General features: G+C 41.8%; 1 long non-coding RNA gene across 7 annotated transcripts in view; it reads right to left on the reverse strand.

The window, feature by feature from the left end:
- The window catches only part of LOC112980102 (uncharacterized), a 17,808-nt gene extending 7,841 nt beyond the window's left edge, over positions 1-9,967 (reverse strand). For all 7 annotated transcript variants that reach the window (XR_003258347.2, XR_010388639.1, XR_003258349.2 and 4 more), the window contains exons 1-2: positions 9,778-9,967; positions 1,370-1,436 (exon numbers count right to left, since the gene is read on the reverse strand). This is a non-coding gene — a long non-coding RNA (uncharacterized LOC112980102). The remainder of the gene's footprint in view (positions 1-1,369; positions 1,437-9,777) is intronic.
- Positions 9,968-13,245: the final 3,278 nt, after the last annotated feature.

The following is a 13,245-nucleotide window of genomic DNA, read 5'->3' on the forward strand; positions in this document are numbered from 1 at the left end:
CTTTATTTAGTGTGTCCCAAATGATACAATGCTGTTTAGAATATCTTACTCTTTACCCATTCACAGCCTCATGCAAAAGAGCCATTGCACTGGGCTGATCACCTGTACGCTTCCTGCAAGCTTCTACAGTACAAGAACAGCACTGTCAGGCTGCCTCAAGCCTGCACATAATGTGATGGAAAGCAGTGGGGCAAATAGAGAATCCTGGTACAAAACAAGAGAATTTGATGTAGCACTGGTTTTTTGTTTGGTTGGTTGTGGGGTTTTTTTTGCATCAGGAGTGTCTCCAGGCTGTGTAACTTTTTCATGTTGGCAAAACAAAGCTATGTATTTCAAACCATGCCTGTTCACACCATTTCTAAAAATTGAATTGGCAATGGAATTTCAGCATTGCGATTATATGTGATATTAAAACAGATACTTAGTACATATGGTGCCTTGTAACAGTGAAGCTCAAACTACTTTATAAAGATAAGTGCATTTTATTATCTTCTGTTTAAAGATGGAGGAACTGAGGTACTTTATGTCACGGGCAGTATTGGGAAGAAAAATCAGGTTTGGGTTGTGCATCCTCTGTCTTGTATAGTATACTGCATTAACCATCAAGAAGGGACAAAGTATAAGCTGTCAGGCCTATTTACTCTGTTTTGTAGTAGCCAGCAGTGCCCCGACAGAACTGATGGCACAAGGAGCAACACAAGCTCTTGTGGAACAGAGAGAAATCCAGGACACATGGTACCTTTAAAAAATGACTGAGTACTCTACAGGGTCACTGCAGCAAGAGCAGAGATTAGCCTGTAGGTTAATACAAAGCTAGGCATGTTTCACTCTGTTTTGGCTTTACAAGTCTTTATCAGGAGTAATTTGGAATCTGACTTGATGGAGAACAGACTCTAGCTGGGACCGACAAAGCTTGGTTAGTTTAAATAACAAAGTAGTTCCTTCTTTTTTGTTCCTGATATTTCAGGCAGGCTTTAGAAAACTCCAGTTAGCTTTTTGACCCATTTTCCATTTTTGTGCAAGTCTCCTAGCCTAGGTTCTGGCTGCAGGTGGAAACAAACTACTTCATGAAACAAAAAGATAAAAGATCTTTAGTCTGATTTGAAAGACCTGAGGAATCCAGATAAGCAAAAGCATAAGAACTACCAGCAACAATGGCTGCAAGAAAAGAAAATCTGAAGTTAGCAGAGGTTTCCAGTGTGAAGAAAGAGGGGAGCTGCATTACTACAGAGGGCACTGTCCCTACCAGCCCACCACCTATTCATATTGTAGATGCAGGGCCTAAATGAGAGCAAAAGAATGGTAGGAGAGGACAACAGCCTGAAATACAGGGCACACATTTTTAGACAGTCTTGGGCAAATCACTTACCTTCTTTATGCTTCATTTCTTCATCTTTTAAATGGGCAGACTAGCACAGCCATGTATCCTAAGGGTGCTGTAATGGTAAATACATTAAAAGTCATGACAGTTAAATACCATACTGATGGAGCAATTTAAACACAGAAAACAGATAAGGGCTTATTTTTTTTAGCTTACTCCGCTGCTAAGAGAGTTCTGCTCGTCCTGTCATAAAAGTACATTTGACTGGCACTTATTTTCGCACCCAGAACTTTCACTGAGGACAGACACTATTTCATTTTTTTGCTAAAACTGGAAAGTCTTTCCTATTTAGCATGACTTCTGAAAAGCAAATAATGGAGTTCACTAGAAAGTGGGAACCCACTCCCCCTGGGTGTTCTTCCTTTCAAGTATTTGCTCATACTTCTGTGGTCGTTTTTGCTAACAGTGTCCTTTTCATCAGTGTTCTTCTCTGAAGAGACTCATTCATAATATTCTCATTTGGGTATATACACATTCGCCCCCTTGACACTTCAGAAATCCACGATTCCATTCATACACCAACACACATGAGAAAACTGTTTTAAAAACCCCAGGAAGTTTGCTCAGACATGTTCTATTTTAAGACTTGGACTGGGTCTCGGAATTTTACAATATTTAGAGGATTTGGCAGTGTGACTGTTTCCACACCAGGACATATGTGCAGTCAGAACGTGCACCATACACCTTGTGGGAGAGGAATAAGCTGCCTGCAAAATAAGAGATAAAGATGAAGGTCTATAAAATGCTTGAGAGGAGCTGCGGTAAGTAATTTTGAGAAGACCGATCCAGTCAGCCAGCAGGCTCTGCCCAAAGGGAGAGGTGGGCCAGGCTGCAGCTGGCCAAAGGGACCGTGGGTTATCTGCGGCTCTGCCACCTGAACTGTACCTTGCGAGGAGGAAGGGCCCATGTACACAGAAATTGTTAGTGTGCCAGAGGCTGCGTTATAACATAATTTGGTATTAGGCGAAGAGACAAACTGAACTTTCATTCATGTTACAGCACTGTAAGGTAGGTAGATACAAAACCTATCTGATACTTTGTCTGCGCAATTCTACCATGTCAGCATTTGCAACATAGTCTTAAAATTGTTGGAAGATAAAAGGGTTACCAAGTCAAAAGAAGCCTGAGGAAGAAGAACAAATAAGACACTGCAGTTTTTCTACAGTGCTTCAGTATACTTGCTGGCAGCTGCCAAAGACACCAGAACCCTTTTTAGCAGACATGCCCAGGGACAGTCAGTCCTGCTGATATAGTCCTTGCCAGAGTTAAGAAGCTACTTAAATCGAAAATCTGAAGTAATTTTAAACAACAGAACTAGGAGGTAGCAGTGGCCACACCACTAGCTTTATCCTTCTCACTCAACAGGCAACCTGTGACACCTGGTCAAACACCACTGACTGACTTAGGGGAGCATTTGCATTTAGGGGTGCAGCGGACGCTGTTCCTGTGAAGCAGTAATTCTCCAGTTACACTCCAGGAGCTCCCTGCGGTAGCAGGTCTGGGTCCAAGGTTTCAGAAGGATCCCACCACTCACGCCAGGTTTCTGCATACTCAGGACTTGCAAGCACTTAGGAAAGAGGCCTGCTGCCTATAACTTAGGGACCTATCAGGAACATCTGCACAAGAAATATTTTAGAAAAAAGGTAGCTGACTTAACCACTATGGCTAGGCTCATGTTGGATTTGGTTTACTCTGATTCTGTCTTCTTAGTTTTCAGAGGAAGGGGGTATTTCTCATATGTCTGTTCTGTAGGAGGAGGCTATTTGCCAGAAAACTGTGCCATACTTCACGTGCATGAGATACAGAAATGGGTGCTGATATTCACTGAACAGCCCTACATTTTGCAGAAGCATGATAATGGCTGTTCTCAGCAAAGTCTAGTCCTTTGCTCTGCTATGCTACAGATTCTGTTGCTTGTCAGATGACTTCCGCGTATACAGTTTTTAACTTAACACACTGCTTTCTGAACTTTGGCTTTACCCCTTTGCCCAAGATTTTGAAGCAAGAAGCTTAGGTGGAGCCTGTTTGGAGGGATGCAGACTGCATTCCATGTACAGAAGGAGCGCCTTTCCTTTCACCGTGACCCTTTGGTAGCCCTTACACTCAGGTTGGAGCTCTCCCCACATCCTGTTGACTGTATTTTGTTGGCGTGACAAAGCAGCACATCCTGTCTGAACCCATGAACCTTTGGCTGGACCCTCCTTTTTAGGGCTCCAGGATACATACATTAATAATGCTTGATGACCCATCACAATATGCTTGATGCCTTAGACACTGAAATTGGGCTTTGCTCTCGCAAAACCTGATATTGTTCCTTTGAGCTTTGTATCTGAAGCCCAAATCTTCACTAAACACTGCTATGCCAGAAGAACACCATCCACAGCAAAAAGAGCTCAGATTTTAGACAGAAGCCTTTGGTTTTACTCTGACTTCCTGCAAAGGCTGGAGATGTATCAAGCCTCAGTTTTCAGAGCAGGATCTGGGATCAATGCAAACTTGTGTTACAAGTGGCTCAAGGTGTGAGACTCCGGCTTGTCTCCCATGGAGACCCAGCAGCTGCCTAGATTGTTTTCAGGCTGATTAACCATTTATGCAGTGGCAAATATTTTCATATACCATTTATTCATACTTTCATGTCTCTTCTTTAGAAAAAAAGAAAAACAAATAAAAAGATACCGAGAAGCCTATATGATTTTGTATGTGTGTACTTCACAGTTTGTTAGAAAAAACATGACCTAGGAGGGTGAGAGTCTGAGAAGAGAGATGCGAATGCTTTAGCAGAAAGGATAACAAAAAATTCCTCAAGACCTGATCCCTCCTCCCTAGCTCCCACTTGCCTTTTGTGACTACTCTGCGTGTTTTGAGCTACCCACTGAGAAGCAGGGGATAGTTGGTTGCAGACTGCCTGGCCTTTGAGGAGGATGGGAGAAACATATACAAACATTTTTTTCCTCAATGCTAAAACACTTACTAGAAATAAACCCAATCAGTAAGATGGTGATTGATTAATGGGTGTTCTGGCTTTGATGAGTCTCCTGAGATGGAAGACAGAAATATCTAGATGGTTGTAAGGAACTGAGGAGGAGGTGTTTTACACAATTATGTTGTGGTAAGAGGAGAACTGGGGACTACAAGCCAGAGAAAAATGAAAAGGTTTGAAAACCAGAGATAACTAGAGAAAAAAACAAGAATACAGAGAGAAACAAATGGGATTTTTACATTTTAAGCAATCTAAGATCTGACCAGATTCTGTCAACAGAAAGATACTGAAGGCGTTTAAAGTCTTTAGTTAGAAAAAAAAAAATTACTACATCTTGAGTAGATTAATCCCACAGGAAAAAGTATAAACTTGTTTTCCAAAGTCCTAGCCCTTCTAAAAGTTTTAAAAACAGTATTAGATCTTGATAGGCGGAATCAGATGATCTCAGCTCTGGGCCAGCTTCTGACCTACAGTGTGCAGAATTACCAAGATGATTCTCCTGCAGATGTGGCCTTAAGCATATTTAAAATTTGCAGCTGCTTAGGATACCACATCTAAAAGGGGAAGTTATCAGAAAGGGACCACTATTGTGACTCACTGTTCTCAAATCTCTCTTTCAAAAAAGATGTGTCTATCCCTTCCCAGAATGTGAGTAACAATTTTCTGGTGTGAGCCAGAAACTTGCCCTCCAATGCTCAGAAAGTGATGTTTATAGCACTGCAGTATCTAATGATTCAGGAACTGCAAGGCCTATTTGAGAAATAAAAAGAGCTGCTTCTCCCAGGTGGCCAGCAAATAGCATGACCCCTGGAGGGAAGGATATCCTTGTGGATGAATGTGAGGATGACAAAAACAAGGGTCCAAGGATTGCCCCAGAAAAGCCACAATCTCTGTTTTTCCCCTGTGGCAACTGTGCACTTCCACACTCATAAAAGGAACTCAGTATGGTAACAGAAGCTGATCAATATATATTTTAAATCTCAGTATTTTGATGCCTCCAGGAGTTTCTTCAAAAGATGCCATAGCAAACAGATACTTCTCTCTACAGAATATCAAGCACATGAGGAAACCACCTACCCAGAAACTGCTCTCAGCAGGAGACACAAGCAACATCTGCCCTGTTACATTACCTTTTCCATTAGGCTTCTGAAATTAGATTTGACTGAGAAAACGAGTGTGCAGGTACCCTTGTCAGCTCCAGAGGCATGAGACAGGAATGGCACTTTAATGACCCACTTAAAAGTAATGAAACAGCCATTTATCCTAATTGTAGGAACACTAATTATATCAGAAAGCAGTGCACTCCTGGATAGCAGGGTGCAAATGGTATCTCGTCAAACTTAATGAGTAGGTGGAGTATCCTGACAGAGCATCTGTGCATCACACATGCATTCCTGCAAACAGAAAAATTAGCCTGTAGGGAGCTGATTTGCAAATGAAGGTTTTAAAATGCAGGATTAATTATGATACCTCAATACATTTGAAAAAAAGTCTAAAAACAAGTCTGCAATGGGACATTTTCCTTTGGAAAACAATTAATGTAGCTGAAAGGTGGCAGGAATATGGGGGAACATCTGGCATGGGAGGGCCTGTGGCGGTTACTGGGAACATGAGAGGGACTTTCAGTCTTCACTCGTGTGATAGGAGAAGGAGGTTCAAGATAGCCGTTGAATAAAGCCTCAGATGATACTTAGCACTGCTGCTAAGTCACAAGGGTAAATATTACACTGAAATATCTTTCTTTGCTCTCAAATTGGCTCCCAGCAAGCAGGACAGATAAGGCTCCGGCACTACCGCTGGGAGACGAAAGCTCATTGCCAGCATCTTCCCGGCCAGCCAGACTGGGAGCACAGCAGAAGCAACGTGTGCGGTGCCTGGGCTGGCCCAAAGTGCCGCACATCATTCAGCATCAATCCTCCGGGACAGCGACGAGGCCTCCTATGCCAGGCTCTCAATGGGATCCCATTTGCTCTGCATCAGCCAAGAGAAAGGTGGTTGGGACACAACGGCTGCGAAGGGACACGAAACAAGGATCAGTGAACAGGTCCAGGAGAGCACATCACAGTCCCACACTCCTGGAACGGGAGATTACTACTATGGGGGGAGTGCAGAGCTCTTGGCTTCAGCAATTGCATGGATATACTAATGCTTCCGTAGGAAAGTGAGCTGGGCTTTCTATGAGCATTCACTGACAGGATCCCACCACCTACAAAAAAAAAAAAAAAAAGGAAAAAAAACCCCACTTTGCCACGTATTTAAAAAAATTCTAATGAGGAACAGGAGTGAACTGACAAAATTGAAACCTCTGCCAATGAGAAAAGCCATCAAAACTCATTCCTGTGAGCAAGGTACAACATTAAAGTCAGAAAACATTTACCCTCAAGCCACATTAGTCAGAGCCTTAAAATATTAGCAGAGTTGGTTGCATGGAAGCCATGCTAACAGCGCTAGTTCTATACACTGAAGATGCCAAGTAAACACACAAGTCCTGACCAAACAAGTAGTGCACTGACAGCTCAGCTGAAAAAAGAAAGAAAAAGAAAAAAAACATGAGGGATGTAATAAAACTCCAAGCAAAATGTGTTCCTAGCCAAAAAACAAAACAAACCCCAACAACTCAGGATAAAAAGACATTCACAGCCTCTGAATGCTTACTGAGATTAGACATAAAAGCCTCTTCAACTTATCTTGAGCTGTGCTTTCCTCTTGATGTCAAAGGGTACCCTGCCTCATAGGGAGATGTTTATACCCTCTCATGGGAAGCCAGAGGCTTCAGATAAGGGAGTGTCTTTGGAAGAAGGGAGCTTTGAAGGCTTGGGAAGATAGCCTTTATTATCAGCCAACCCTCTATTAGGTTGGTGAGATTCCTGTTTGATTTGGCTGCCGTCTCTAGCCTCAAGTTCCTGCCCTAGCTTTTAAAATAGAACAAGATCTCCCTGCAGCTGAAAAGGGGCAAGGGGTGGAACGTGTAAATAGCATTTAAAACAAAAATCTTGTTTTTAAAAAAAGCCCTCCCCTAAAAGATACTCTGTGGTCTTCCCTAGTGGCTGAGGTTGGCAGGCTGACAAAGCCAAACATGCCACACGAAACAGCTCAAGTTAAATGCAGCTTCTCTGGTTATTTCAAACTGTGGAAGACGACACAGTCCTGACATCACCCTTCCTCGCTCTTGTCATTAGAGGCAATTCTGCCAAAAGGACAGACCTCTGCACAGGGGTTCATAAGTGCCGGGGTCTGCCCTGGCTCCCTGCCAGCCTGAGGGTTACCTTGGGACAGCTCTGTTGCTCAGCTTGCCCTCATGTACAAGGGGGGAAAAGTACAATGTACTTTACCTTTCTAAGGTATTTTTGAGACCTACACATAATTAGCTCTGGATTAGGTATTATTATACATATACTCTTATTATCAGTAGTTTCTGTTCCACACAGGGTAGTAAGACTATGTGGAAAGAGAAAACAGACCAGCAAACCAGACTTGGTTTGGGGAATGAGAACCCGTTACATCCTTTCCTACCGCATGTCAGACTAGCATGGAAGAGCCCTGCCTGGAAGAGTCTGCGCTTCAGAGGAGCTAAGCACCCTCAGTTCCCATTTACTGCATGTTTTGTGACCTCAGCTCATCTGTTTCTCAGTCTTTCACTGTATTGTTGTAAATCATGACTTTCTTGACTCTCAGAGTTTCGATCAATATATAAAATGTCAGATCAGATAACTGGGCCCCTCTCAGTGCACAGTAAAGTGATTTCATAATGTGATTTCATTTTTCAGAAAAAGAACAATCAGAAAAGCTATTATTAGAACAGGAAGGACTGGGTGATCGATCAAGGACACTTTAAAGACAAAATTCTTTGAGTCTGAGTAGCAGTTTTGGCTTTGGATTGTACATGAGTGGCTTCTCTGACTTCCACACTGTTTGCACATGCTAGAGCGCAAAACTCCTTCCAAAAGCTAACTACGTATACCACTAACCTAGGACAAAGTGAACTCATAGGAGGGTTAAGTGCCTGTATCTGGGGACAATAGTGAAGTCCTGGAAGTGTTTCAGCAGCTATAATTCCTTTTCATATAGCATATGTGGATGAAGTCAGACAGTAGTTTCCGTTTCATTTACAAGCAATTTCTGACAGATGGGATGAACCTAAGCTAATATATATCTTCAAGTATGATAACACTGGATAGAGATCTTGGAGAAGAACAATTAGCTGCAAGGTGTGAAATGGAATTAAGCTACAAAATTTTGAGGAATAATTAAGGAATTCATACAGAAAAACAATCCAAAACTCATGATGTTGATTTGAATCTGTGTACCAGCAGAAGACAAATCAAAAGACTGAGTCAAGACCCAATTATTCCTTCTTGCTCTGGAACCAGAGCTGTGAAATGACAAGACAAAGTGCTGCTTACATCTCTACAGGTTTCCTCTCCATTAGTTCATGGCCATATCCATTTGTGTTAGATGAGATTTTTCCATTTGGGATTTTTGATAGGTTGCCTTTGGAAACCAGTTGCTTTCAGGAGCACATTAGGAGTGTCTGGGTGAACTGTTGGTAATTTGCATTATATAATAGTTTGCAGTTTCAGAGTATTTTACACTTTGCTCAGTTCTCTGAATCATCTGCAATATCCTCCCCACTGCTCAAACTTGAGGCACAAAGACTAAATGGTACAAGGCATTGGAGAAGCCAGTGTCTGGGTCAGAAACGCAATCCGTATGTTTCTTGTTTTAATCACCTCTTGGACGATCCAGACAATGTGTCTTTTGAAAAAATAATCAAATAGCTTAATTTTTGCTTAATTTAGTCACTGACCTCAGGTTTTGCCCAAGGACTGGATGGACACACCAAAGGCCTCAACAGGAAATACGGACTATTTTCTGTGATAGCAGAGTTCACTGTATCGTCTTGATGGCCTGCTTCTTTTCAAGTTCTCAGAGCTTTTGCTTCACAGGAAAGGAGGTTTTGTTTAGATAAGAAAGGTCATTGTATTGAATAGTTATTGCTATAATGCCCCTAATTTCAAAGTACTTTTGCTAAGCAAAATATCTTAAACAGTTTGTGTGTGAAACATGGAAATAAGCAAAGAAGCAGAACTAGATATTACTGGAATAGACTAATTTATGGTTAGAAGGGAAGGCTACTGCAAACAGGAATTAAGATATGAAACAAGGGAGATTGGCACAATGGTCTATGAACAACTTGGTGAGAATCAAACATGTTCAAATAACCTCACTGAAACTGCAGAGTTCTCTCTCTGATTTTTTTAAGCACTGTGGGGATGCCGAGACCCAGAAGAAGACATAACTTTTCCTGAGAGGAAAAAAAGACAGAGAAGGTGAAGGATTTTGCAGAGCCAGGCAACTGCACATACATCAAAGTTCCTCAGTACGGGAGAAAGAGGCATTTTTCATCAAATCCCACCTGCGATAACATTAACAGGAGTTGGGACTTCACTGGAGCTAGGCTTTCCCCGTGGTGTCTGTTCGTAGGGACTCGTGTGGTCACACCACTCGGCACAGGAGGCAGCGCTGAGAGCTGGGGCACACACTGACTTCAGTCAAGTCAACAGAAAAAGTCGGTGCAGAAGGTGATTTTAGCCTGATGTGGCAGAGAGAAACCAGATACCTTAGACACCATCACACAGAGACAACTTAATGTCAGTGTGTGCCTTAGAGCAGGGGCGGTTAGGCAGGCAATCTGACACAGGCATACCTGCCATTCTTCCCAAATTGCAAGGAGAAAAACAGCCTGTGATTTACACAAAACTGCGCCAAGGCTGGGGGCAGCAAAGAGATCAAAGCTCTTAAACAAAACTAGCTATCATTATCGCACTGAGGATCTTTTCATTTCAAGAAACATTTAGAATATTAATTTCTAGCAAAAGTCTTGTTTTCAGAATTATCTCACTATAAAATAAACACCAAATTAAAAATAAAATAAACACTAAATTAAAGTAGCTTCAGTTTTCCTGTCTTTTTTGATTTGTTTTCTTTCCTCACTTTTTGTCTTCTTTCCCTTTTTCAATGACAAAACAGAAAAAAAAATTCAGAGAGAGAGAGAAAATGATGACATGTCAAGAAATCAAACATAGCAGAAACCTGGACATTCTCTGTACAAATGTTAGTTAAATATTTTGAATTAGTAAAATGTTTATACCAAATTAAAGGCCTTCAAAATTAAAACATATTTTTAAAATCATTTTCCTACCATCATTACTTCACTACTTTATAGGCACTGAGACAACACTGAGTTTTATAAAGCATTTGTGGCATTCCCAGATTTCCCAAGCTGCATTCAAGTAAAACCATCATCATAGCTGTTTAATCCTGAAGGTTTGAGTCTCTCTTGCAACCAAGTGCATAGCATGACTGTTTATTTCTTTTTCTCCACCTTCTCTTTTTAAAGACAACATAATCAGGAGTACTGGGCTCGCTGTATTTTTTATTCCTGCCCAGTGTCCCATGCTCAGTGGCAACCAGAACAAAACCAGCACTTGCTACTGCCATGTCAGGGCCAGGCACAACTAAAGACTGACTTCTAGAACTGATTGCCAAACAGGCTTTATTTCTTTAAGCAAAAAAATTTCTTATACTTGCATTTTCCTTGGGAGCTTTTTAGTTCACCCTGGCAGTGAGGTTTTCACTTAAACTCAGGCTTCACAAATGTGGGGATTTTGGACAACTCCACACACGTGCCAGGACTTTGGCTCTGCTAATTCTCTCCAGGCTGGTGGAAAGACAAGGTGGAAGAGCCATCGGTCAGAAAGACACACTTCTTTCAGTCTCTGGTATGGCTGGTATCTGAGAAGAACATCTCAGTGAGGCCCTAAGGGCAACAGCGATTTTGATTTACTCCAGAAACTGCTTTCTTAGACAAGTTGCTTTCTTTAGAACAAATTCTTAAACTACGAAGGCTCAAGGAAGGTTTCGACTTCCTGCCTCACTTGAAGAAATGCTATTTGCGCTGTTTTGAGTGTCCCCCCAACCCCAGCAACAACACTTAAAATTTCCTGACGGAATGGCAATATTTGGCATGTTTAAAGCCTTCATTGTTCATAATATCAGCAATTATTATACAAACACAATCTTGAGAGATTATTTCAAATCCTCATTAACTTCAGCAGCAACAGGAAGAGGAAACTAGGCGGGGGGAAACCTGCAATTACTGTTAGGCATTCCCTGTAACATCAGTCACACCGCCTCAGTACGCTGTCTGCCTTGCTCTTCATTTCTCTTCTGCTCGGATATCCTCCGGCAGAGCCAGCTCAGAGAACAAAAGCTGGATTAGACATTTGTGTGAATAGAAGAATATCTAATATTACAGTACCTAATGAAAAATGACCAAAGATATCAACTGTCATGCTTCCAGGGGATAAACTGATCACCAGCTGAGGTCAAGGAAAAATAGCTTCCCCACCCTCACATCCACAGAGCACTATAACATAAATACAGCAGCCACACAAGGAGGATTTAAATCTTTTTTGAAGCTGCCACAACTGGGAGCGCTGGAAAGGAAAACACTGACCAGACAACTCGTTTGCCTGGAAAATTCCTACAATAGTACAAAAAGAAGACAGGGTGGCAATCCAGATGAAGGTAATAAAGGAATTTGGGCTTTCCTCTTCAATAGTTGGCAGATGAGTCACATACAGCTGTTTTCTGCAATTCACGCCTACACGCATAAACGACAGACGCTCATTTGTCGAGGCACTGCAGTTCCCTGCACAGCGTATTACCTGCACATCCACAGGACCCGTACTCCCTTTCCTAGCATTTTCTGCATAGACCGTTCAGTCTAATCCTCCTCATCGCTGGTCCTGCAAGGCCAAACTCTGTGCAAGCCTGGCTTCTTAACTCAGCTCTAAAACATTAAAGTCCACTACTTGACAAGACAGTAATAAGCACTCTCAGCAGCACACATACAACTCGGGCTCAGTTTGACTGCCTATGCTTACATCCTTTTTATTCCTTGTTTAATCTTCTTTGGAAAGAGCATGCTTTAGAGTGGCAGCAATACGAAATACCCCTCTGGCTAGCTGCTTCTGTCTCTGCTTTTTTTAGCAGACACGAGAAGGATTTCTCTGATTGCCAGTGCTGTAGATTTAACCTGGAATCTAAGAATCAGGCTTGCCTTTTATTTCGTACATCATTTTTAATAAGAAAAGTCATGCAATTACAGTGAAGCTGTGACTGATGAGACAGTGCCTTCTCCAGGAGCTGTGTAAATTCTGAATCAGGAGTAGTTAATCTTAATATGAATATCAATTACCTTGCTTTCCCTACTTCTTCCATCTATTCCTCTGTGGTAATATCTTGCCCTCCACAGTTGACCTTATATTTACCTAGAACACCCACAAAGGGCTACAGAAGTAATACCGAATTAAAAATACTGAATAACCAAACTATCTGCTTTATTTTGGCATTCTTTTTACTGTTGCCCTACCTTTAATGCTGCAGAAATCAAGCAGATACCATATAATGCCTGGAACTCTTCCCTCTTGAAGCCAACATTTTTTCTGTGCTTAGAGTAAATATTTTGGTAGAGGAAGGGTGGGTGGGAGGAGATTCTGAGATACAAGAGTGATGCTCACAATTTAAGTACTCAAGTGTGGAACGCCTTTCTAAGGAAAGCTCTGAAATATCCTCAGGAAGGTCTGATTCTGGGTTCATCTGGTCTCTTTTGAGAGGCTTTTCCTTGCCATTTGTCAAGAGAACGGGTCTGCTCAGGCTCTGTGTTTCGTGCTGTGCTAGAGAAGTGCAGCAGCCAGAGTCATACACAGATTAATACTCAGTCTCTAATGCAGCTGAAGCTTGATCCATTTATTAATCTGAAAATTAGATCAGGTATTGCAAACATAAATTGGTGTTGCAAACTAAATGGGAAGCAGCA

The sequence above is a fragment of the Dromaius novaehollandiae genome, chromosome 3 (genome assembly GCF_036370855.1).
Source record: "Dromaius novaehollandiae isolate bDroNov1 chromosome 3, bDroNov1.hap1, whole genome shotgun sequence".
Lineage (NCBI taxonomy): Eukaryota > Metazoa > Chordata > Aves > Casuariiformes > Dromaiidae > Dromaius > Dromaius novaehollandiae.